Source organism: Megalobrama amblycephala, linkage group LG14, assembly GCF_018812025.1.
Source record: "Megalobrama amblycephala isolate DHTTF-2021 linkage group LG14, ASM1881202v1, whole genome shotgun sequence".
Taxonomy (NCBI): Eukaryota; Metazoa; Chordata; class Actinopteri; order Cypriniformes; family Xenocyprididae; genus Megalobrama; species Megalobrama amblycephala.
In genome coordinates, this window is record NC_063057.1 from 17,231,638 (window position 1) to 17,256,243 (window position 24,606).

Here is a 24,606-nt window from a genome sequence, read left to right on the forward strand (position 1 = left end):
TCACAAATCATTTCACGTTTCAAGTCATTTCAAGTACATTTTTCGGACGAGACATAATCTCAGTGGGTGAGTTTTTTACTCTGTAATTAGTCCATCCAATTTCCAAACATTTGATTGATTCAGGCTGATTTGTGGACCGTATGTGAATGTGAAAGGCATTATTGAATTGACTGGGTAATGAGCTCTTATAATATTTGTTTTTTTTTCTTTTTTTTTTCTTTATATCAGAGCTCTGACATGAGACAATAACAAAAGATGAGGAGAGGAAAGGAGATAAGAGGATGAAGAGAATAGGAGGTGAAATACAATGAGGAAGGGATAAATGTGGAGAAGAGAGATGAGAACTTTGGACTCAACATTCACTTATTGCTGCCTCAAATCAACAGGTCTCATTGAAAAAAATGACTTCCAGCTCCTTTGTCAGCACAAATTTCTGGAAATGTCAATCTCACCCAAGCTAAGGTGACAATTTTTTGGGTGCGGTGCTGGTTATGTTTACACAGCATGAGAGTACAGAATATAGCAGAACACTATAAACCTTCCTATGTATGGAGAAGCTAAAGAAAAAAATATGAAAAAAAAAAAAAAAAAACCTAGGGATTTTATAATAAATATGAAATTTTGGCAACACTTTACAATGAGGTTCCATTAGTTAACATTGCTTAATGCATTAACTAACATTAACTGACAATGAGCAATACATTTGTTACAGTATTTTTTTTTTAGTCTTTGTTAAGGATAGTTAATAAAAATACAACTCTTTATTGTTAATTCATGTTAGCTCAGCCCCTTAAATAATAACAGATACCTGTAAAAATAACAAAATAAAGTATATAAATATAAAAAATATTTTTTATATTATGTAATTGTTGAAATAACATAGATAGAATTAATAAATGCTTTAGACATATTATTCATTGTTAGGTTATGTTAAATAATATTGACTAATGTTAACAAATGGAACATTAAGGTAAAGTGTTAATGAAATTTTTAAAGACTTTTGGTAACACTTTACTTGAAGGGGTGTGCATAAGACTGACATGACACCTTCATAATCATGACATGACACATGTCATGAATATGAAGGAGGTTTTATGAATGTTTATGACAACTGTCATTAAGTGTCATTCGCTCAGTTATGTCATTTTTAATGCAAAGATGACATTGTTTGAGATGTCCGAGTTATGACAACTTGACATAAACTAATACATCATAACCTGTCAGTGTCTTTGTCATGACAACTTGACATCATTTAGCTTTATGGGTTAACATTACATTAAACTGTCATGTGGTTGGTTTTGACATTGGCTGTCATGAGGCCATTATAACAGTGTCATGAATATGTATCTTGAGCTCAAGTACAGTGGTACAAATTGATCTTGTCATTAAAATGTCATTAAGTGACAATACTCTGACAAATAATTTTATAACAGCGTCATGACTATTTTTCATTTCATGTTTTTTTTTGTTTTTGTTTTTTGTTTTTTTAAGTTTCCACCAACAGAAGGTCAGATAATAGACAATTTCAAATTTCTTAAAAAAAGATAAAATAATGGTAACACTTTATTTTAGGGTCTTTTAACTAGTTGCTTATTACTATTAGCATTCATATGGCTAAAATATTGGCTATTTATTAGTACTTATAAAGCACATATTAATGCCTTATTCTGCATGACCTTATTCTACATTCTTAATCCTACCCCATACCTAAACCTAACAATTAACTATAATAAGCAGTAAATTAAGAGTTCATTGAGGGAAAAGTCATAGTTAATCGTTTATATATGTGTCCCCTATACTGAAGTGTTACCAAAATAATGTAATGTAATGATAACCCATAAAGCTAAGTAGTTTTTTAAGTTTGATAATTAATCTGCTATGTCATGTTTATGACAGGTTATGATATTTTGCTAATGTCAAGTTGTCATGACAAAGACACTGACAGGTTATGATGTATTGGTTTATGTCAAGTTGTCGTAACAAAGACATCTCAAACAATGTCATCTTTGCATTAAAAATGACATAATTGAGCGAATGACATTTAATGACAGTTGTCATAAACATGCATAAAACCTCCTTCATAGTCATGACACGTGTCATGTCAAGATTACGAAGGTGTCATGTCAGTCTTATGCACACCCCTTCAAGTAAAGTGTTACCAGACTTTTTTTGTGAAATTCAAGGAATTATTTTTATGTTGTTTTTGGTGTTTTTTCCCGCCTTCCTGTCATCCTTAATTAATCAAACTATTTATTTGCTGGCACAAGCAGAGAATGCAGTGTGTGATTTGTTTCTTTCTTGAGACAGCTTCCCAAGTTCAGTTAAGCCACTGCAATAAACAACTTGCGCAAATCTTCAAATTTTAATTACTCACTAATTACATTGATTAGATAATCACTCCTCCCTGGTTAACAAATGTTAGAGAGAGATAAACTAAGCTCAGGCTTCAGCAGAGGAAGAGAGAGTTTTTTTATGATGTAAGAAACAATGTCAAAACATATCCCTGTTTGTGTTATTTCAACCAGCACAGAGGTGTCCGACATGTGATGTCTGATCTTTGTCATAACATGCACATCTTTTATATTTTATAAAATATATTTTAATGTTTTTCTTCTATGTAGTCTTTCTTTTATATCACATTTACATCATGAAAGCATCAATATAAACAATAAAAGAAGAGACAAGAAAAGACAACAATGGTCATGTTGGTTTCAGATGGTTTTGAAAAAAAAAATCAAATATTTATAATAAAAATATTTTTTAAATAAAAAAAAACAAAACAAAAATGTCATTGATTTTCATTGGCTTTTTTCTTCATATGAGCATAGCATACAATAAAATAAAATAAGCATTCAACAAGTCATTAATGGAGCGGCGAGAATACATTTGTGCAGCAAAAAAACAAAATAACAACTTTATTTAACAATATCTAGTGGGTGATTTCAAAACACTGCTCCATGAAGCTTCAAAGCTTTACAAATCTTTTGTTTTGAATCAGTGGTTTGGAGCATGTATCAAACTGCCAAAGTCACGTGATTTCAGTAAACGAGGCTTTGCTGCGTCATAAGTTCACCACTGAGGGGGCAGTTTGATTCACGCACCAAACCACTGATTTGAAATATTCATAAAGCTTCAAAGCTTCATGAGGCAGTGTTTCAAAATCATCCATCACTAGATATTGTTAAATAAAGTCGTTATTTTGGTTTTTTGGCACACAAAATGTATTAATGTCGCTTCGTAACATTAAGGTTGAACCACTGTAGTCACATGAACTGTTTTAAATATGTCTTTAGTAGCTTTCTGGGCATTGAAAGTGTTAAAGGATTAGTCCACTTTTAAATAAACTTTTCCTGATAATTTACTCACCCCCATGTCATCCAAGATGTTCATGTCTTTCTTTCGTCAGTCGAAAAGAAATTAAGGTTTTTGATGAAAACATTCCAGGATTTTTCTCCTTATAGTGGACTTGAACATACTTCCGATTTCCGCATTCTTCAAAACGCTGTATGTCCTACACCTTCCCTATTCTACTTACGGAATGAACGCGGCGATAGTTTCGGGGTTTTTTTTCCGTAAGTAGAATAGAGAAGGTGTAGGACATACAGTGTAAGCGTTTTGAAGAATGCGGAAACCGGAAGTACATTCAAGGCGACACTTTGTGTTTATAAAGCATATACAGTTGTATTTTTTTTCCGAAAATGACAGATCGTTTCGCTAGATAAAACCCTTATCCCTCGTCTGGTATCATTTAAAGCCCTTTGAAGCTGCACTAAAACTGTCATTTTGACCTTCAACCATCTGGAGGCCATTGAAGTCCACTATTAGGAGAATAATCCTGGAATGTTTTCATCAAAATCCTTCATTTCTTTTCGACTGAAGAAAGAAAGACATGAACATCTTGGATGACATGGGGGTGAGTAAATTATCAGGAAAATTATCTTGCTGTCAATGAAGGCCTCACTGAGCCATCGGATTTTATCTTAAATATCTTCATTTGTGTTCTGAAGATGAACGAAGGATTTTCGGGTGTGGAACGACATGACAGAATTTTCATTTTTGGGTGAACTAACCCTTTAAGAGTAATTAATACACAGCTGTTTCTTTATTTGCCTCCTTTTTGTACTTTTTATAGACTGTGTTGCTTTTAGCATTTAAAGTGACTCATTTTTGTTCCCTAAAAAGCTGAAAGATGTCGTCATCCCATATGCACACACCTCCAAATAGAGCTACTTTTATCAAACCTCTCTCATCTTTCTCTCTCTCCTTCCACCCTCTTCTTTCGTGAAAATTTAATTGAGTTTTCTTCCCGTATCTCAAATGTGGTAGAGGTTGACGCTGTTGCCATTTCAGTACGTGTGAAGAAGAGAGAGTGTGAAGCTGCTTGTACCTTAAGCATCCGTTCCCTTTAGTTACATATACTACATCTGAAAGAGACCATTATGCATGCCATAATGTTGTTTTCAGGGTCACAGTTTATTTGTTGCTTAATTATGTTGTGTGATGAGAAAAACCTGTAATGGAGTATGAGTGTGTATATGTGTTTGTGTCTGTCTCTACCAGGCAGATGCAACAGTGCAGAGACATTGTCATTTTTTAAGCAGACATTTGAAAGCTCAATCAGTCAGACTGAAAATACTATCTGCACACTTTTTGCCTTGTTTGTTATATATGGAACTGCCATTATAATCTTAGCAATGACGTGTCATTTGTAAAGTAGTTTTGCTCTAGTTAAGATACAATAGGCATACTGAGAGGAAAGATTAATAATGATATTAAAAAAAAGAGGGAAAGAGACATTTGACAGTTGGAGTATGATATTTTCTAATTCTTCCTTTTGGTCTTGTGGTTAATTACAACATTTTCATCTATCCTCTCCTGTCCATTTCTATTCCTTTCCTCTCCTCATTGCTCTCCTCCTTGTCTCTTGTCACATATTCTGTCCACTTTTTGTCTCCATCTATCCTCTTTTCTAATTTTCCTCCCATCTAGTTTCCTCTCAACATCTCTTTCACAATGCAAAAGAGAGACAAGGAGAGGAAACTAGAAGAGAGGAGAGGAGAAAAAATAGAAGAAAGACATGTTGAGGAGAGAATAGATGGAGAGACAATGACTAAGACAAGGAGAAAAGAGAAGAGGGGAGAAAAGGAAAAAGATAAGAGGTTAGATAAAGAGAAGAAGAAGCGAATTACAAAGAGAGGAGAGGATAAATAAGAGGAGATGAAAGGAGCAATGAGGAGAGACAAGAATATGAGAAAAGGAGACAAGATCACAACACAATTAAGGAGGGGAGGAGAGAGATGAGAAATGAGATTAGGAGAAGAGAAACAAGAAAATGAGACAAGGTGACAAGATGAGACAGGGAGAGGAGAATATAGAGAAGAGACAAGGAGAAGATAGAGGTGGAGGAGAAGTGTTGAGGAGAGAAGAGATCAAAAGAAGACAGAAGAGAGAGATGAGGAGAGGAAAGTGGTGAGGAGAAAACAGGAGTAGAGACAAGTAGAGGAGAGGATATACGAGGAGAAGAGAGACAAGGATGAAAGGAAAGGAGGAAGAAGATGATGAGAGAAAAGGAGACAATGAGAAGGAAAAGGAAAGGAGGGCTGAGGATAGATAAAGAAAAGAGGAGAAGACTAAAGAGAAGAGAATAATTGAGGAGATATGATGAAAGGAGCAATGAGAAGAGCCAAGAAAGTGAGACAAGGAGACAAGACGAGGAGAGACAGAGATGGAGGACAGGAGAGGTAAGATTAAGAGATGAGATACAAGATGATTAGATAAGGAACCAATACAAGACATGGAGAGGAAAATAGAGAAGAGAGACAAGGAGAGACAGAGATGAAGGAGAGAAGAAATGAAAAGCAGAGGAGAGGTGAGGAAAGAGGAGAGGAAATACAAGAAAATGAGACAAGACAAGGGCAGGAGAGACAAGGACAGACAAACATGGAGAAGAGAAATGATAAGAGATGAGATGAGATGAGATGAGATGAGATGAGATGAGATGAGATGAGACGAGATGAGGACAGACTAAGAGAGGAGATACAAGAAAATGAGACAAGACAAGGGCAGGAGAGATAAGGACAGACAAACACGGAGAAGAAAAATTATGAAAGATACAAGAAAATGAGACAGAGAGACAAGACTGAGGTGAACGAGAAATGGTGAGGAGAGATGAGATGAGATGAGACAAAACGAGACGAGAAGAGACGAGACGAGATAAGGACAGACTAAGAGAGGAGATACTAGAAAATGAGACAGAGAGACAAGACTGAGGTGAATGAGAAATGAGAGATGAGATGAGATGAGACAAAACGAGACGAGAAGAGACGAGACGAGATAAGGACAGACTAAGAGAGGAGATACTAGAAAATGAGACAGAGAGACAAGACTGAGGTGAATGAGAAATGAGAGATGAGATGAGACGAGACGAGATGAGGACAGACTAAGAGAGGAGATACTAGAAAATGAGACAGAGAGACAAGACTGAGGTGAATGAGAAATGAGAGATGACATGAGATGAGACAAGACGAGACGAGATGAGATAAGGACAGACTAAGAGAGGAGATACTAGAAAATGAGACAGAGAGACAAGACTGAGGTGAACGAGAAATGATGAGGAGAGATGAGATGAGACGAGATAAGGACAGACTAAGAGAGGAGATACTAGAAAATGAGACAGAGAGACAAGACTGAGGTGAATGAGAAATGAGAGATGAGATGAGATGAGATGAGACGAGACGAGATGAGGACAGACTAAGAGAGGAGATACTAGAAAATGAGACAGAGAGACAAGACTGAGGTGAATGAGAAATGAGAGATGAGATGAGATGAGACAAGACGAGACGAGATAAGGACAGACTAAGAGAGGAGATACTAGAAAATGAGACAGAGAGACAAGACTGAGGTGAACGAGAAATGATGAGGAGAGATGAGATGAGACGAGATAAGGACAGACTAAGAGAGGAGATACTAGAAAATGAGACAGAGAGACAAGACTGAGGTGAATGAGAAATGAGAGATGAGATGAGATGAGACGAGACGAGGACAGAGTAAGAGAGGAGATACTAGAAAATGAGATAGAGAGACAAGACTGAGGTGAATGAGAAATGATGAGGAGAGATGAGATGAGACAAGACGAGACGAGATGAGGACAGACTAAGAGAGGAGATACTAGAAAATGAGACAGAGAGACAAGACTGAGGTGAATGAGAAATGATGAGGAGAGATGAGGAGAAGAGAAGGGGAGCAATCAGAAGAGAAAAGGAGTGTCGAGAACAATGATGAGAAAAATGAAATGAGAGATGAGGATAGATGAAAAGAATAGACAAAAAGAAGAGAGACAAGAAGAGGACAGAGATGAAGGAGAAGAGACTTTATGAGGGGAGGACAGGGAACAAGATGAGACAAGAAGAGAAAAGGAGACAGCGATAGAGGAGAGGAGAAAAATGTGGAGAGGAGAGATGAGCAGATGTAAAATTAAGAGAGAAACAAGAAAATGAGACGAGGAGACCAGGCAAAACGATGAGAGGATAGGATTTGAGATGAGGAGGCAAGACTGTCTTTTTTGACGTTTTCCTGCTGTTTAATAAATCTCTGTAACCCGCTTTCGCTTTTGGGTCCTTTTTCCCTTTCACAAAGATGAGAAGAAGAAAGAGGAAAAGGAGAGGCGAGAGGAGGACATGTGAGGAGGACTTCACCTTCACCCATGCTCATTCATTTTGCTGGTCTCTGACTCTCCTCCTTCATCTGTGCACTCAGGCAGTTTCCACAGAGATCGCCTTCATTTGTCCTTCTAAAGCTCACTCCCTCTTTCTCTTCTCATCTTTTTTTCTGTCTTTGACCTAACACTGATAATGGCAGGGACCCAAAAATTCACCCATTTCTCACTCTCGCTCTTTGACACACGCTCTCAGCATCCACCATCCACACACAGCAGGTCTTAATTGGGTGACTCTGGGTTTTGAGAGCCCAGCAGGCAGAGTGCACTGAAGGAGAGCGATGTCACATTTTACTCACTTAGATCATTCACTCACTCCTTCATTTATCTAGAAAGACAACAGGGGTCAGATGTATATGTGTATGTATGTGTGTGGTTGTGTGAGAGTCAGTCGGATGGATTCTAATTGGGTTTTAAAGGAGAGTTTTACTGTGACTGGCTTTGATTGATGTTTGTGGAAACTTAACTACACAGAAGTTTGATTGAATGTTACTTTAGAGGTGAACAGGTTGTGTGTGACTGGTCTGTCTGTCTGTCTATCTATCTAAAAAATTACATACAAAAGTTAAAAATATGTGAACTCTGTGGACCGAGACCACTGAAAAGATGGGTTTCGTCTCGGTCCGCTTCCAAGAGAACTCTGGTGTGGTTCGAATGATATATGAACGCAACACGGACCAAAGACATGTAAACGGACCAAAAACAGCAAGATGAGACCCTAAAAAGTATAGAATCTTCACGCATATCATTTTTTTCTCGTCATATTAGCGAGTTTGCCCATCACAGGCATCAGACGTGCGTCTCCATGCAGCAGATCGTTTGCATATGTGACGGAGGGATTCCCGCTGCTGTTCGGTAAGTTCCGTCTCAAAATAGGCAACACATCATAAGATCCGACAAATCAGGTTGTGAATGTATACATATGCCTTTAGGTTTGGTATCTTTGGTGATAAAATTGCCAATCTGAACACTAATCAGACCAGGACTAAATTTATTTATTTATTTTTTTTGGTCCGGACCAAATGAACCAAACAAACCGAACTACAAGTGTGAACGCACCCTTATAGGTAGTAGAATGTCTAAAGTAGACTATCAATATAAAGTGTTAACCTTAATAACTAAAATAATTAAAATGCATTTTTTGGATGTTATTTGGATGTTAAAATTCCACTTAGCTTAAAAAAAATCAGAGGGGACATGACGCTTCCAGTACTTTTCATGATTTCTCTCACTTAATGGATCAAATCACTGCAACTGCTGTTACTTCCTATCAAACAATGGCTGAGGTAGAGTAATGTGATCTGTATGAAGACAGAAGGAAAACAGTGAGAGAAAAAAAAATGAAAAAGGGTGACAGATCAGGGAATGTATTGGATTCTTGGCATTTGCTATTGCTGCGATTTCATGTGAGAGACAGGTTGTCAATTTTGATTTCTTGATGACTCTAACTGTAACTCTAAACTTTGACTTTAAATTAAAATTAAAACAGTTGCACTTTATTTGAATATTCCAGCGTCACCCACTGGGGTTATAAATCATTTCTTCTTATATACAGTATATAATATGTTTTTATTAAATAAATCTGTTTTTTTATATGTTAGGATGCAAAAACCTCAGTTTCATAGTAACAAAATTGTGTTTAAGCTTGTTCGATCTGTCACACACACACACACACACTTTCACTGATGACTATTGAAGGACACAATAGGCTGGGAGAGGTCAAAGACACATAAACATGCACACACACACCTGTCTGTGTGTCATCTATCACTCAATCCTTGCATCTGAAGGACACTACAGATAAACCTTCATCTCTTTTGTCCCTGTTGCTGTGTAAGTGTATGTGTGTGTGTGTGTGTGTGTTTGACCTCCCTCCGACTATTGTGTTTCAATCAGTGGCCCTCGTGAAAAGCACACGTCTCTTTCTACGCAGGTGCCCTGCTGACGTGGCCTCCCTCCTTCTTCAAGCCATCTGGAAATGGCACAGTTTCATTTGCCACGTCACTGAAAAAGAACTGTCCCGTAATCTTGCACGCAAGAGAACATCAGCGTGTGAATGCGAGGCTGAGATTCAGGTTGTCATTCGCTGTCACACAGCACGGTTTGACTGACCTCCAGAGTTTCTTGTGAGCGTGGCGAGGGCGCTCGAAAGGCAGTGCAGCGGGTGGCACTTAATGGTATTTAAGTGTCATCTATTTTAGACTCCATGAGTGAAGAGATTCGAAACACATATGACCCTTCTTTACACACACTCACATTTACTCACTCGGTCACACATGCACACATACACATCACCTCCATTCCTATTTTTTCCTATTTCCTCTCCCATTTCCAGGGGCACGCTGGGAAGATTAATCCGGACTTCATGGCTGGTGCTCTGAGATAAACATGGTATGGAGACCATATGAAAGATACTGATTACCAGCAACTGCGTCATTGCATACACACACACACACACACACACAAATACACATACACATAAACAGAAAACAGATTAAAATGCTATTTATCAAAACCAAGTCACATTATCAAAGTTTAAACATTTTTTTTTTTTACATTTCGTAAAAAAAATAAATAGAGCCTTCCTGAAGCTCAAGCAGTAGCCCTAGATTAAGTTAAAATTTCCCATTTCTGACCTCAGAGCATTCAATTGTACACCATAATCACAAGTACACACTGCAAGATGGTCCCATGAATTAACAAGAACACTGTGTTCTTAAGCCACTTATGGCAAAAAACAAAACAAAAATCATGAACAGAAAATGCACTGTCAGTTTAAAAACAGCTTGCTAGTTGCCGCCATCTTTGAAATGAGGTTTCTCGCTGAGGATTGGTCGATCTACCCTGAATACACAAGTCCGATATCCAAGTCATCATTTTTAAGGCATATGCACGAGGCATATGCCACTGCCCACCGTGGATGGAAAGCTCAAGCAAGCCGAGATGTACGAGCCAGATCCTGAAAGGAGGACAGAGCCAATCATCGCCCCAGAGCCCGAGCCTCGTGAAACGTCTGACCAGGTGCAGGAGCCAGCAACATCATGTGATGCCATGGCAATTCTAGTGGCAACATCGCATGACGCACATGGGAATACTAGTGGACTATGAGGGCATGGAGGAATGCCTCATCCACATTCCCGCAATTGAGGGTAAGCTGCAGCTGGCCTCTGCAAACTGTTTTTATATTTATTTGGAAGAGGATGTTTCCCTATGTCTCCTGTTTCCGCTGGTCACGTCCAGCTCGAAGTCTCCTGTGCCCCGCTGGTTCCACCCAGTTCAATGTCTCCAATTTCTCCACGGTTCCCACTCAGCCTCCCTCTCCCACTTCCTCTTCCAATAACCGCTGATTCCCTTCATCCACTTGTCTTCTCCTCTAACGCCACTATATTGGATGGATCTGCCTCAGGTCTTCCAGTCTCTAGCTCCACCTAGGCAAATGAATTCCCTGGCTCCACCTCCAGCTGCTGACCTGTCGACTCTTGCTCCTCCCTCCCTCAGCTCCACTTAATCCCACCATCCTTACGGCTCCACCGGGCTCCTTACGGCTCGTCCCTCTGGCTGCGCCTTTGTCAGACATCACCCTGCCTGCACTAAAGATTTACGGGCCATCCGCTGTGCTCTGTCTCTCCACCCCTTCAGCTCCATCTGGCTCCGCCTTCCCACCAGCTCCACCTTGGTCCTCAGTCCTCAGGCACCCTGACTCCTCCAGGACCATCAGTGTTGCTTGGTCTGATCTGCTCTCCGTCTGCGCCCAGGGTTCCACTACCATTGGCTTCATCTCCATCAGTCATACCCCGGGTGTCATAAGCCAAGTCTCCATCATGGCTCCTCTCTCCATCAACTCTTCCATGGGCTATCATCCTGGCTGCTCTATGGATCCTCCCAGCTCCTCCCTCCCACCCTCCACTCCCCCTTTGGACTGTTCTGCGTTTGGTTAAGTCCCTCTCCAGCTCCATATCCTCCATGTGAGCCCCCACCCTCCCTCCTCTGTTGAACTATTATGTAATGTAACGATTATGTTCTGTTTTGTCCTGTTATAGTTCCATTTGTTCTGCCTGCCCCTGTTTGGTTATGTCCCTCTCCAGCTGCACGTCCTCCATCAGAGCACCCTACCTCCATCCTCTGTTGAACTGTTACATACTGTAATGATTATGTTCTGTTTTGTCCTGTTATAGTTCCATTTTCACTCTTTGACCTGTTTAATCTGTTCCTGTTGGCCTGATTTCCTAGTTAGTTTCCTTGTTTGGTAATTAGTCCCACACACATTCTGATTCATCCTGATCACTTTTCTTCATGTTTATAAGCCCTGTGTTTCCAGTTCTTCGTCCGCTATTGTTTATGTTAAGTGTAGTTGCTATTCACATTGTTTATTAAAAGACTCTTTATTTAATTTGGATTTCATGTGTGCTAGTCTACACGTTACAGCCCACATTTTTTGTTTTTTGTGGAAAGTTTTTCTCATTGTGATTTGAGCCCGTATGACAGTTTTCTGCCAGTGTGGTGCCACTCAAACAGACAGGAAGCGCAGTGCCTCTGCCTGACCATGTCCATCTGACTGCTCTAATTCAATATGCTCCGGCAAAACCCAACAGAGCTAAAGGTTAAAACCTTGTTGCCATTTTCATAGGAGGATACTGACCTAATACAGGCCAGAGGCACACTCTCTGCTCAAATGTCTGCTTCCTGTTGAGCACATTTTGCTTTATTTGCAGTGGAAACAGAAATTACTGCTGCAGGCACTAAAAAGACAGAGCGGCTTTTTTTTATTGGCCTTACAGCAACTAAATGAGTTCATATCTTTAACTTATAATATATTAAATAATATGATAATATAATATAAGTAGCTAACTGCACTATAAAAGTTTATATATATATATATATAGTCAGAAATCTTTCATTCTCTGAGTCACAATCAGCATGATTGTACTGAGATCTTTTGAAAAAAATCTTTTGAAGGAAATATCTTATACTCACCAAGGCTCACCAAAGGAAAGGAAAGGAAAGGAAAGGAAAGGAAAGGACAGGACAGGACAGGACAGGACAGGACAGGACAGGAAAGGAAAGGAAAGGAAAGGAAAGGAAAGGAAAGGAAAGGAAAGGAAAGGAAAGGAAAGGAAAGGAAAGGAAAGGAAAGGAAAGGAAAGGAAAGGAAAGGAAAGGAAAGGAAAGGAAAGGAAAGGAAAGGATCTTACTGTCTCCAAAACATTTGAATGGTTGTGTGTGTATATATACACATTTCATTGTTTAATAAATTAGAATTTATTTTATAGACAATTTATTAGACAATTTTGCATTTTAAATTTATTTTAATATATTTTTAATAAAAGTAGCTAACTACACTATAGGTTGGCAGGTCACTTAGGGTTGTCCAGGTCTGCAAGATGAATCTCAGCTCTGAAAATTTGAAATGATTTTAATAATAATTTGAAAGGTACACTGCAACCCTTTTCTTTGAACATCAATGCTACATGCTACATACATAAATAATAGTACAAAATGTGTGACTTATTGAGGAAATATGGATAATGACATATCCATCAATGATTTTCAGTTTGTTCCTTCGCTCCTGGCATTGTGCCAGGCTGAACAGCTCTTAACTGTATTTTCTTGGTTTGACCGATTCTCTTGAGCTTTATTCCTTGCATGCTTACACACACGCCCTTGTTCTGTACTGCTCTTGTGAGTAGCTATTTTGAGAAATCAATGATAATTTACAGTTATTTCTTATGGGAGTTATCAAAGCTTTATCTGCATGTTCTCTCACATTTTGTTCCCTGAGCAACAACCCTTGAAACATGCACAAATTGGATATTATGTCCTTCACAAGAGGCAGAGCTGAAAGCGTATACTGCAGATCTGTTAAAGGAATACTCCAGGTTCAATACAAGTTAAGCTCAACTGACAGCACTTGGGGCATAATGTTGATTACCACAAACTTGATTTCCATTTGTCCTTTTCTACTTGAGTAAATCTGGGTTAAAATTAGACACTTACAAAAGAAGTGTATGTGGCCAGTCCATTAATGTTCAAAATACTCAATAGTATAGCCACAAGACATAAAACAATATACAGTATAATATTATGAAAAATACTGTAATATATGTGTATAAATGTGTACTTTATGTGTGCAATATGTGTATATATGTTTAAGTTATTATGTATTTTTATGGTAATATATGTTTTGTCTGAATGCCCTGTAACTATGTATGGCTGCTATGGCCAAATAATTTTCCCCACAGGGATCAATAAACTAAGTATGTACTGTATGTATGTTGTCAAGTGTAGTCACAAATGCATGAGATTAATATAAACAAAGAGTCTTTTGTAATGAATAACAAGAACACGCAGGAGAATGTGTGTCACAACTACACACTAACATTAACAATAACAGACCCCAAAATGAGGAAACTAAGGCTTTCAATAACAGGGAGAGTGGATGAGTAAAACTAAAACAGGTATTGGATTAATTAACTGTCAGGGAAACTAGTGAACAGGAACATGAGCAAACAGGGAGGACTAAACCAAAACACTGAAACTAAACTAAACAGAAGCATAACCCTGACATATGTATGTATGTATCCATCTATCTATCATTTCTGCATTTAAAACCCCAAAAATTGTCTTTAAAATTAAGTCTGCAACATAAGCAAAAAGTTGTTTGTGCCTTTTATACATGTGTGATTGCTCACTAAAGAAGTGTTATGTCTCCACGGAAGCTGTTATCCTTTGCATGGTGATGCATGCAGAGCATGTGTTGGCTGCAGTCACGAGAGCAATGAGAAATGCGATGCATTAAGGAGCACGGCTCCTCTGTATTTGGCAGGCAGACTTTGCGGCATACTGAAAGGTGCTTAAGCATTTTAAGTGGCCCCAGTGTGCCAATATTTCACTCAGGCAGAATAACTGTCTTAATGCTTAATATCCAACCATCCATTGAGCACATTTCCAGCGTTTTAATGTCTCTTTTGCAACGATTTTACACTCTGGAGATGGAGATAGGTGGGAGGCCAAGAAAATGGTGGAAGACAAAAACCTTTCAGTCTCTTCATTACGTACAACATTAAACCCAATCAGGGTGTTAAGATGCTTTGTAGTTCTTTATTTGCAACAGCAAGACAAAAATAGCACTGACATAGGCAGAGGATGAGTGTGCCAGGACAAACATCACAATGTAGATGGCTATCAATGCTGTTGACTTGGTGTGTGATCTTGACAGACTATTTTAATAGAGAAGCTATATGTGCAACAAATGTCCACATCACATAAGGCAGTGAAAAAAAAAAAAAAATTCTCTCTGCTCACACTGACAGTGATGAAATTGAGTCACTGAGCTTTTGATTTCTAGTAGATGGGGGGGGGGGGGAGTTTTTTCTTTTTTCTTTTTTTTTCTTTCCCCTTGAAAATAAATCACAAACCACAGTGGAGCTATATATATATATATATATATATATATATATATATATATATAGAGAGAGAGAGAGAGAGAGAGAGAGAGAGAGTATAGAGAGACAGACTATTTTTTGGCAGCTGTTACAGAAATATTTTACAATAAATAATCTGATTTACCATGAGCTTTGAAGTATTACATAGATTAGAGCTTCGATATTTGACCACTTTATTTACAATAATTTCTGATAGGAATGCAAAATCAAATGGTAGTTATTGATATTTGAATAGAATTATTTGAAATAGGAATCCTTTGTAACATTATAGCTGTCACTTTTGATCAATTAGTTACTGGTTAGTTTCACCTGTGTCTCATCTAGTTTCCTTTGATTGTCCTGTGTATTTATAGCCTTGTGTTTCTGTTACTCCTTGTCAATTCACATTTGTTCACTTGTAACATGCGATCGCCAACGTTTCTGTTATTTATTCTCCAGTGAACGCCTGTGTGTTTTGTTTATTTAAATAAATACTATTTTGGTTGTTCTACTCCCGAGTCTTTTTCATGAACTTAGGCTACCACACCACCTTTCACAGTCCAATAAAGTGTAGAGGTTTCACTGTAAGTTTGAAGAGATTCCCGTGCATGAGCCCATTGTCTTTAATTTAAGATCACCTAAATAAAAAAAGGTGCCCAGGCTGCTCTTTCTAATATACAAGAGATTTCATCATATAGCAACAGTAGATAAGTAGTTGTAAGAAGAAGTGGAAAAAAATGTAAAGCCCCAGAGCATATGATAAGTGCTTGTTACATCACTTTCAGGCTGGATGGTGACTCAAACTGAGAGTCATGAAATAAAGAGAGAGAGAGAAGAACAGAGGCTCATGCTCCAACCTCTGCTTCATCTGATTTGGTAGAAAATAGGATTATTTCTTTTTTATAGTTATTTTTACTTTTTGACAATGAACTATGAAAGAGCAAAGTGAAAAGGCAGGATACATGAGATATGGAATTGACACAAGTCAGATTTGAGGATACTAAGGTTACCAATATATGGTATATTTAAGATGCATTCAATATTATTTTGCTGGTCATTTAACCAACATATGTAATTTGTCTTTAAGTTTCATAAAAACTGTGCCAGTTAGATATTTAGCAGGGTATTTGATTTAAATAGCATTAGCCAAAACAGTGATTGGTTTGGGCAGTTGGATTCATTTATGTGAATCATTTCTTCCAAGCAATCTAAGTCCATTCATGACATTTACATGTTTTAAAATGCAAAAACAAATGCAGGTAAATAGTAATTTGTATTGCTATATTGGTGCATACAAATAAAATGATTAAATAATCTTCAGTGTTGATAAACAAACACATTATTTATTTGCTACCAAAGTTCTTGGCAACAAAACAATATACATATGATATGAATATGTATTGAATATCAATTTAAAGGCTGAAAAATATTGAGATATAATTTTTATGCATCACATAAACTATTTTGTTTGTCAAGGATTTTTATTTCTGTTGGTCCTGAGCTGTATGTGATGTTATAAAGAGACCAGCGTCGTTGGACCCACACAATGTGGATGAAACAGCTGTTCTCTCTGGCACACAGGAATAGATGTTCCTGCCTCGTGCTGTCTTTGTTTCTGACAAGACTTCAGATGTGAGAGCCTAAACTTCAGTTGGGAGAGTTAAAAATAAGCCTGCTAATGACATCTTCTCAATGAAATCATTTGTGTGATTTAGTGGCGGCTGAGCCTACATACACCACCTGGAAGTTAGTACCTGAACTTTAAGTTGTTTCACATTAATATCACCATTCTTATCACGGTAATGCTGAGCTTTTTGCAGTTTCTTCTGCACCTTTGTTCTCTTTTAATTTTATTTTTATGTTGATGAAATTCAGCTTTGCCATCACAGGAATAAATTACATTTTAACATACAGTGGGTACGGAAAGTATTCAGACCCCTTTAAATTTTTCACTCTTTGTTATATTGCAGCCATTTGCTAAAATCATTTAAATTCATTTTTATGTATTCATTAATGTACACACAGCACCCCATATTGACAAAAAAACAGAATTGTTGACATTTTTGCAGATTTATTAAAAAAGACAAACTGAAATATCACATGGTCCTAAGTATTCAGACCCTTTGCTGTGACACTCATATATTTAACTCAGGTGCTGTCCATTTCTTCTGATCATCCTTGAGATGGTTCTACACCTGCATTTGAGTCCAGCTGTGTTTGATTATACTGATTGGACTTGATTAGGAAAGCCACACACCTGTCTATATAAGACCTTACAGCTCACAGTGCATGTCAGAGCAAATGAGAATCATGAGGTCAAAGGAACTGCCTGAAGAGCTCAGAGACAGAATTGTGGCAAGGCACAGATCTGGCCAAGGTTACAAAAAAAATTTCTGCTGCACTTAAGGTTCCTAAGAGCACAGTGGCCTCCATAATCCTTAAATGGAAGACATTTGGGACGACCAGAACCCTTCCTAGAGCTGGCCGTCCGGCCAAAATGAGCTATCGGGGGAGAAGAGCCTTGGTGAGAGAGGTAAAGAAGAACCCAAAGATCACTGTGGCTGAGCTCCAGAGATGCAGTCGGGAGATGGGAGAAAGTTGTACAAAGGCTTTATAGAAGAGTGGCCCGACAGAAGCCTCTCCTCAGTGCAAGACACATGAAAGCCCGCATGGAGTTTGCCAAGATGGTGAGAAATAAGATTCTCTGGTCTGATGAGACCAAGATAGAACTTTTTGGCCTTAATTCTAAGCGGTATGTGTGGAGAAAACCAGGCACTGCTCATCACCTGTCCAATACAGTCCCAACAGTGAAACATGGTGGTGGCAGCATCATGCTGTGGGGGTGTTTTTCAGCTGCAGGGACAGGACGACTGGTTGCAATCAAGGGAAAGATGAATGCGGCCAAGTACAGGGATATCCTGGACGAAAACCTTCTCCAGAGTGCTCAGAACCTCAGACTGGGCCGAAGGTTTACCTTCCAACAAGACAATGACCCTAAGCACACAGCTAAAATAATGAAGGAGTGGCTTCACAACAACTCCGAGCCAGAGCCCTGACTTAAACCCAATTGAGCATCTCTGGAGAGACCTAAAAATGGCTGTCCACCAACGTTTACCATCCAACCTAACAGAACTGGAGAGGATCTGCAAGGAGGAATGGCAGAGGATCCCCAAATCCAGGTGTGAAACTTGTTGCATCTTTCCAAAAAGACTCATGGCTGTATTAGATCAAAAGGGTGCTTCTACTAAATACTGAGCAAAGGGTCTGAATACCTAGGACCATGTGATATATCAGTTTTTCTTTTTTAATAAATCTGCAAAAATGTCAACAAATCTGAGTTTTTCTGTCAATATGGGGTGCTGTGTGTACATTAATGAGGAAAAAAATTAACTTAAATGATTTTAGCAAATGGCTGGAATATAACAAAGAGTGAAAAATTTAAGGGGGTCTGAATACTTTCCGTACCCACTGTATATACTATATATATATATATATATATATATATATATATATATATATATATATATAAAATTACCAAATATACTATTCAAATGGTAAAAATTGAGATAAAAACCTCAACAACGGCTCAAAAACACACTACATCTGAGGTTTTAAAGTCACTTGCTGTCATATACGGCATCACTCATATCAGCTGTCAGCCCTTCACCACCTCATTTGACATACTCATCCAGAGAGTGTGGAATTCAGCATGTCTGAGTTCATCTCTCACCTGCATATATGTCGCATGGTATCCACAGGGAACTGATAACTTCTCCAATCACAGTCAGTTCCATGTAGCCCATGACCATCATGAGTGACTTGTCATTATATGGTGCTCTGTGTAAATTCCTATTCCTATGGAGTTCAAATGCAGCCAAATGCCATTCATATACCCCCACCAGAACTAATGTCCTTAATAATTCGTCTTGAATTGACTCATGCATTGAACTGGTATTTAGATTTCAAATGCACATATAATGAGAACGTGTAGGTTCTCTGCTGATAGCCTCAGAATTCCAATTAATTTAAATTTAAGACCCTATTTTAACGATCTAAGCACATGGTCTGAAGCGCATGGCGCAGGTGCATTTATGTTGTGTACGAATCCACTTTTGCTAATGGCATGGTCCAAAAGGGTAGTACCTAGTGTCTTAATGAGTCATGGATGTGTTTTGGGCTTAAAGTGCAATAAACCAATCAAAGTGTCATCTCCCATTCCCTTTAAAAGCCAGTTGCGCTTGCGCCATGGCAGAATATACCCTCAACCTGACGAGTCGGTTTAAATGCATGTGTGTATTGCCACGATTGGTCAAATAATTTGCCAATTTAATTCGTCATTACTACAAATAGGTAATTCTGATATATGCAATGACTATCCATTATGACATGTAGACATTTTTATCTTTATGTACACATTACCTTGTAATCCTTTTATTTTTAATATTTGGCACTTTAGACCAGGTTTTTGTTGGTCAATGGAGCAGTCATTTTCAGTTGCCTGAAAATAGCAACACGCCAACAATGTACCTGAACACACCTCATTTTCAGACCACCACGCCCATGGGCGAACAGATGGGCGCGTGTGTATTTACTTTTTAAACAACGTGGGCACTGGATGTGAAAGTGAGAACTGGCTGAAACTAGCAAAAAACACTTGCGTCACACCTGGTGTTGCATTGCGCCTGGTCAGCAAGGTTAGGTCAGCAAACTATTATTAAATACAGTATAATTTGATAAATGTAATGTTGCAAGAATAAATTTACAGGCAACTGGAAAGCTATTCCATTTTACTCAGTGTTTACAAGCATTTGGTGTTTGCTGTGTGTTCAATATCAACACAAAACAGACATTTTGTAGGATGATTTGCACCTGATGACACATTGTTCCTCATTATAACGTATTCTGAATAAGTCCTTTATGTGAAAGCAAAACATTTCCCAGAATGCTTAGAGCCTCTGGTTTACTCCAGATTGGGGAACAAAAACATACCTCAAGGGGCTCTTTGAATCACAACCCTCTAAAGATGTAACAATGAGACGGAGAGCAGTAAATGATGTTGGCATCCATCACAAAGATGATTCCGAATCCATAACAGCCATTTCATGCTACACCTGGCAGAAGAAAATAAAGAGGTTAGTAACATTTCAAGTTGTTTTCTGGTTTTACATCTGGCCAATAGTGTTTGTCTATCTATATTTTACCTGCAGCCTACAAATATAATGAATTGTGACAGTATATTTAAAAACAGCTGTAGATCTCTAAATAGCTATGAACTGCCCTTTATTTTTATTGAGCAGCAATTTAAATGTGTTGAGAGCACTGACAGATGCATTAAATAATCTTTCAGGATGTGTGAGAGGGCACTTCTACAATCTGAAATGGCATGTAGTCCCCTGACGAAGACAATTAGTTAATGAGGTTCATTAGGGCTTCATACGATCAAATAACACTCACTGTGAGAGTAATGAAATAATGCCTGAGACTGAAATCATATCATATTATATATTGGGGCAACAAATTATGATCCTTACAAAAACACACCCTAGTGAAAAAAAGTATACTAAGTATACTTGCAGCCAGACTAATTATTAGTATATTTCAAGTGTGTTAATGATTAGTTAACTTAAATTGTGCTATTTTGAAACAACTAATTTTGTAGTAAGTATATTTTAGTTGTAATTAAGTTGTATAAAAACACAACTTTAACTATATTTAGTGTACTTTTGTGTGCTAAATTGGAACAACTTCAAGTATACTTTAAGTATATGCCTGTGTAGGGACTAATTACATGATCAGTGATATTAAAGTGTACTTAATTTGTGTTATAAGTATACTTTATTTGTGGTATAAGTACACTTTGTGTTATAAGTACATTTATTTCTGATTTAAGTACATTACAAATTAATTACGAGTGTCTTCGGAACACACGAGCAATATACTATGAATATATTATTTTACAGGTAATAGTATATACTGTATGCTCAGTACCTTTGGCTTATTCCAAATACTAAAAATTACACACTTTGCAGTCAATAACAATATACTTTGTTATTACTTATACTTTGTATAATATAGTCAACATTTGAAGTGGATCAAAACCTTTAATCAAAGTTGTCCAAAAACCTTCTTCTTAGGACAACTTTGCTGAACTTTTTTGATCCACTTCAAATGTTGACTACTGTACTTTGAATTACATAATCTCACAAAATACAGTATTATAATTGTGCTACCGTTTAAATACCGTTTAACAAATTACTTAGGTGACATTTTACCAAAGTTAAATGCATTTGTTTTCAAGGCCATTCAAATAAATAAAATGTAACATCACTAATGAAGAGACATATTTCATTAACAAATCCAATGATTTTTATTTAAAGGTCCCGTTCTTCGTGATCCCATGTTTTAAACTTTAGTTAGTGTGTAATGTTGTTGTTAGAGTATAAATAAAATCTGTAAAATTTTAAAGCTCAAAGTTCAATGCCAAGCGAGATATTTTATTTAACAGAAGTCGCCTACATCGAACGGCCAGTTTGGACTACATCCCTCTACTTCCTTCTTTAATGACGTCACTAAAACAGTTTTTTGACTAACCTCCGCCCACAGGAATACACAAGAGTTGCGTTTGTAGAGTGTGTTTGTCGCCATGTCGTCGAAACGCTGTTATTTTCATCGCGCAGTCCAATCACCGGGTCTGATTCCGGCTCAAATTGATAGGGTAAAATTAAAGACATGTTTACAATAACACTGAGCGCGTGCATCTCCACGTTATGGTAAGAGGCGTGACCTTTCCAGGCAAGGTTCGCTAAGCTGCTGTCGAATCACAACACAGGAACCGCTGGCACAATCAGAACTCGTTACGTATTTCTGAAGGAGGGACTTCATAGAACAAGGAAGTAGTGATGGGAAGTTCGGATCATTTTACTGACTCGGACTTTTGAGTCTCGTTCAACAAAATGAACGAATCTTTTTTCGAGTCATTTCGTTCATTTCTTTCATTTTAGCAAAATGTAATTAAAATGTTACGTGTTACTTCCCCAACACATCTACTACTTATGCAAACGTTGATCCCACTACAAACAATACAAAACTACAATGCTATAAGATTCAGAAATGATTAATTCATTACCTGGGTCTTCAGTTTATGACAAGCTGATTAAGCTCACCTCACCTCTTGTCTGACAAGTCTTCGGGTTTAAGTCATTCCTTAATGACGTGACAGGCAGTCCCATGCTAAACCAATTCAGTCCGAGCCGCAAAGAGAATTGATTAGTTCATTTCATGAGTCTTTCAGGTTTTTGAGTCGTTCCTTAAACACGTGACAGACCCATACACTAAGCCAATGCATTCTGAGCCGGAAAGAGAATTGATTAGTTCTCTTCATGAGTCTTTCGGGTTTTGAGTCGTTCCTTAATCACGTAACAGACCCATACGCTATTTCTGACATTTCTGTCACTGTTTTTGTTACTGAGGATCTGTGGTGTGTTATTATAAATAAATAAAGCCCTGTTATAAATAAAATATTGATTAATTTATCTTTTTGACTGTCTATCTGTAAATAAACACTAGGCTATATAATAATATAATAATCCAAGCCTACAATACAAAGTATTTATAGCCTAGTTTGTTAATTTTTACTCCAATTATGAGTTTGCTATTATAATAATTGCTCTTCCTAGGCAGACTTGACATATTGGTCTAATATAAGAAGATTGCTCAAAAAGGACATAATGACATAAATTAAAAGCAAATAACATTTTGAATTTGAATTATTAATGTTAGTTTTAGAACATCAAGGTTATGATAACTTCAGCTTTAACAGTTGTAACACAAACTCAAACAAAACTGGAGAGTTAACGTTATTTACTAATAAATATAATGTGCTTGGGTCACACAGCATAGTGTATGGGTCTGTCACGTGATTAAGGAACGACTCAAAAACCCGAAAGACTCATAAAAATAACTAATCAATTCTCTTTCCGGCTCAGAATGCATTGGTAGCGTATGGGTCTGTCACGTGATTAAGGAACGACTCAAAACCCGAAAGACTCATGAAATGAACTAATCAATTGAATCATCAGGTGAACTACTAGCAGTACAGAACCTGTAGAATATTGCACATGCGCGACTGAACGAATCACCCCCCGAGACGACTCGAAATGAACGAATCGTTCAAGAACGACACATCACTACAAGGAAGTCATCAGCCCGTTTTTATGATAGTGGAAACAGCGGTATACAGATAAGTAAATTATGTGAAAAATACTGTGTTTTTTTTACAGTCTATGGTTTTTTTACACGCGAAACATGAACACATGTTATATTGCACACTATAAACACAATCAAAGCTTCAAAAAACCACGAAAAACGGGACCTTTAACGTAACATGGTTTTAGCAAAACCTGATTTGACCAATCATATGAATGGGGAGTTTTGGTGCTGCATACAAACATGTACCATAAACCACCACACACAAACTTAAAAAGGAGATATCAAGCTGAAATCTCGCACTCAGTTTGTAAAAGGAAAAAAAAAAGTTTGTTAACCTGCTACAACTTACCTCCATGGTTTTCTCCGGTTCTTTCAGGATCGCGGAGGCCGTTAAATTCCAAGCCGGCTGTTGTCGCCATCTGTCAGTCTGCGATGTCACTTGATTGAACTAGTCAGAATTCCCAAGATTGAGCGATGTAATGCGCTTTCAGTATTTTATTATATAAATTATACATTGCGACATTATAATTCACCTCAGTGACTGTCTGAGCGAGGGGGATTCAGACGAGTACCGTGAAATCAGCAGCTCTGATTGGCTGAAGGCAGTGAGCAACAAAATCTGATTGGTCACAGACCAAGTTGAAGAGACATTTGAATTCCGAACGAAGTCTCAAGTTCAACCACTCAACGTATTTTTTTCGAATGTAACGTTACTTGTGCTGCTGGTGTGTTGTTCAATATAGATTTGTGTGTATGATTGTGAAATGATTCTGCCAGTGTAAACTTATAAAACATATTTACTCATATTTGGAAATTGTATAGGCTACAATGCATATATTAAAAAATGGGCTTTTAATGCATTAGTCATACTGAATTAAAAAAGCGCAAGTAATAAAATGAATTCCAAGGATGAATAAGTAAACTTAAAAAATATGCTCAAATTTAACTTTAGATACACTACAAAGTCAGGATATTAAATAATGTATTTTTTAAATATACTTCCAGTGCATTGTTAAGTATACCTCAAATATATTTTTAAAAAGTGCAAATAAATACACTTTTGAAAAAATAAACTGAACTTACACTTCAAGTATATTTTTATAAAATATATTGTTTAGAAAATATACTAAAGTACAATTATTTTAAAGTGTGTTAAAAGTTGTATTGTGAAAATATGATGCTTATATACGTTTCATATATTTAAAGATAGTACGTTTTTTGTTAGTATATTTGCAATGTACTATAGAAAAAGGGAATATATTT

General features: G+C 37.4%; 1 protein-coding gene across 3 annotated transcripts in view; it reads right to left on the reverse strand.

Annotated features, from left to right (window-relative positions):
- Positions 1–24,148, reverse strand: part of drd4-rs (dopamine receptor D4 related sequence) — a 52,664-nt gene extending 28,516 nt beyond the window's left edge. Inside the window, exons 1-3 of one of the 3 annotated variants that reach the window (XM_048156791.1) lie at positions 23,877–24,143; positions 23,693–23,791; positions 20,125–20,246 (exon numbers count right to left, since the gene is read on the reverse strand). The gene's annotated coding sequence lies outside the window, so the exon portion shown is untranslated. Of the gene's footprint in view, positions 1–20,124; positions 20,247–23,692 lie in introns of all 3 variants that reach the window. The other 2 variants (XR_007179659.1, XM_048156789.1) reach the window with 2 other exon arrangements.
- Positions 24,149–24,606: the final 458 nt, after the last annotated feature.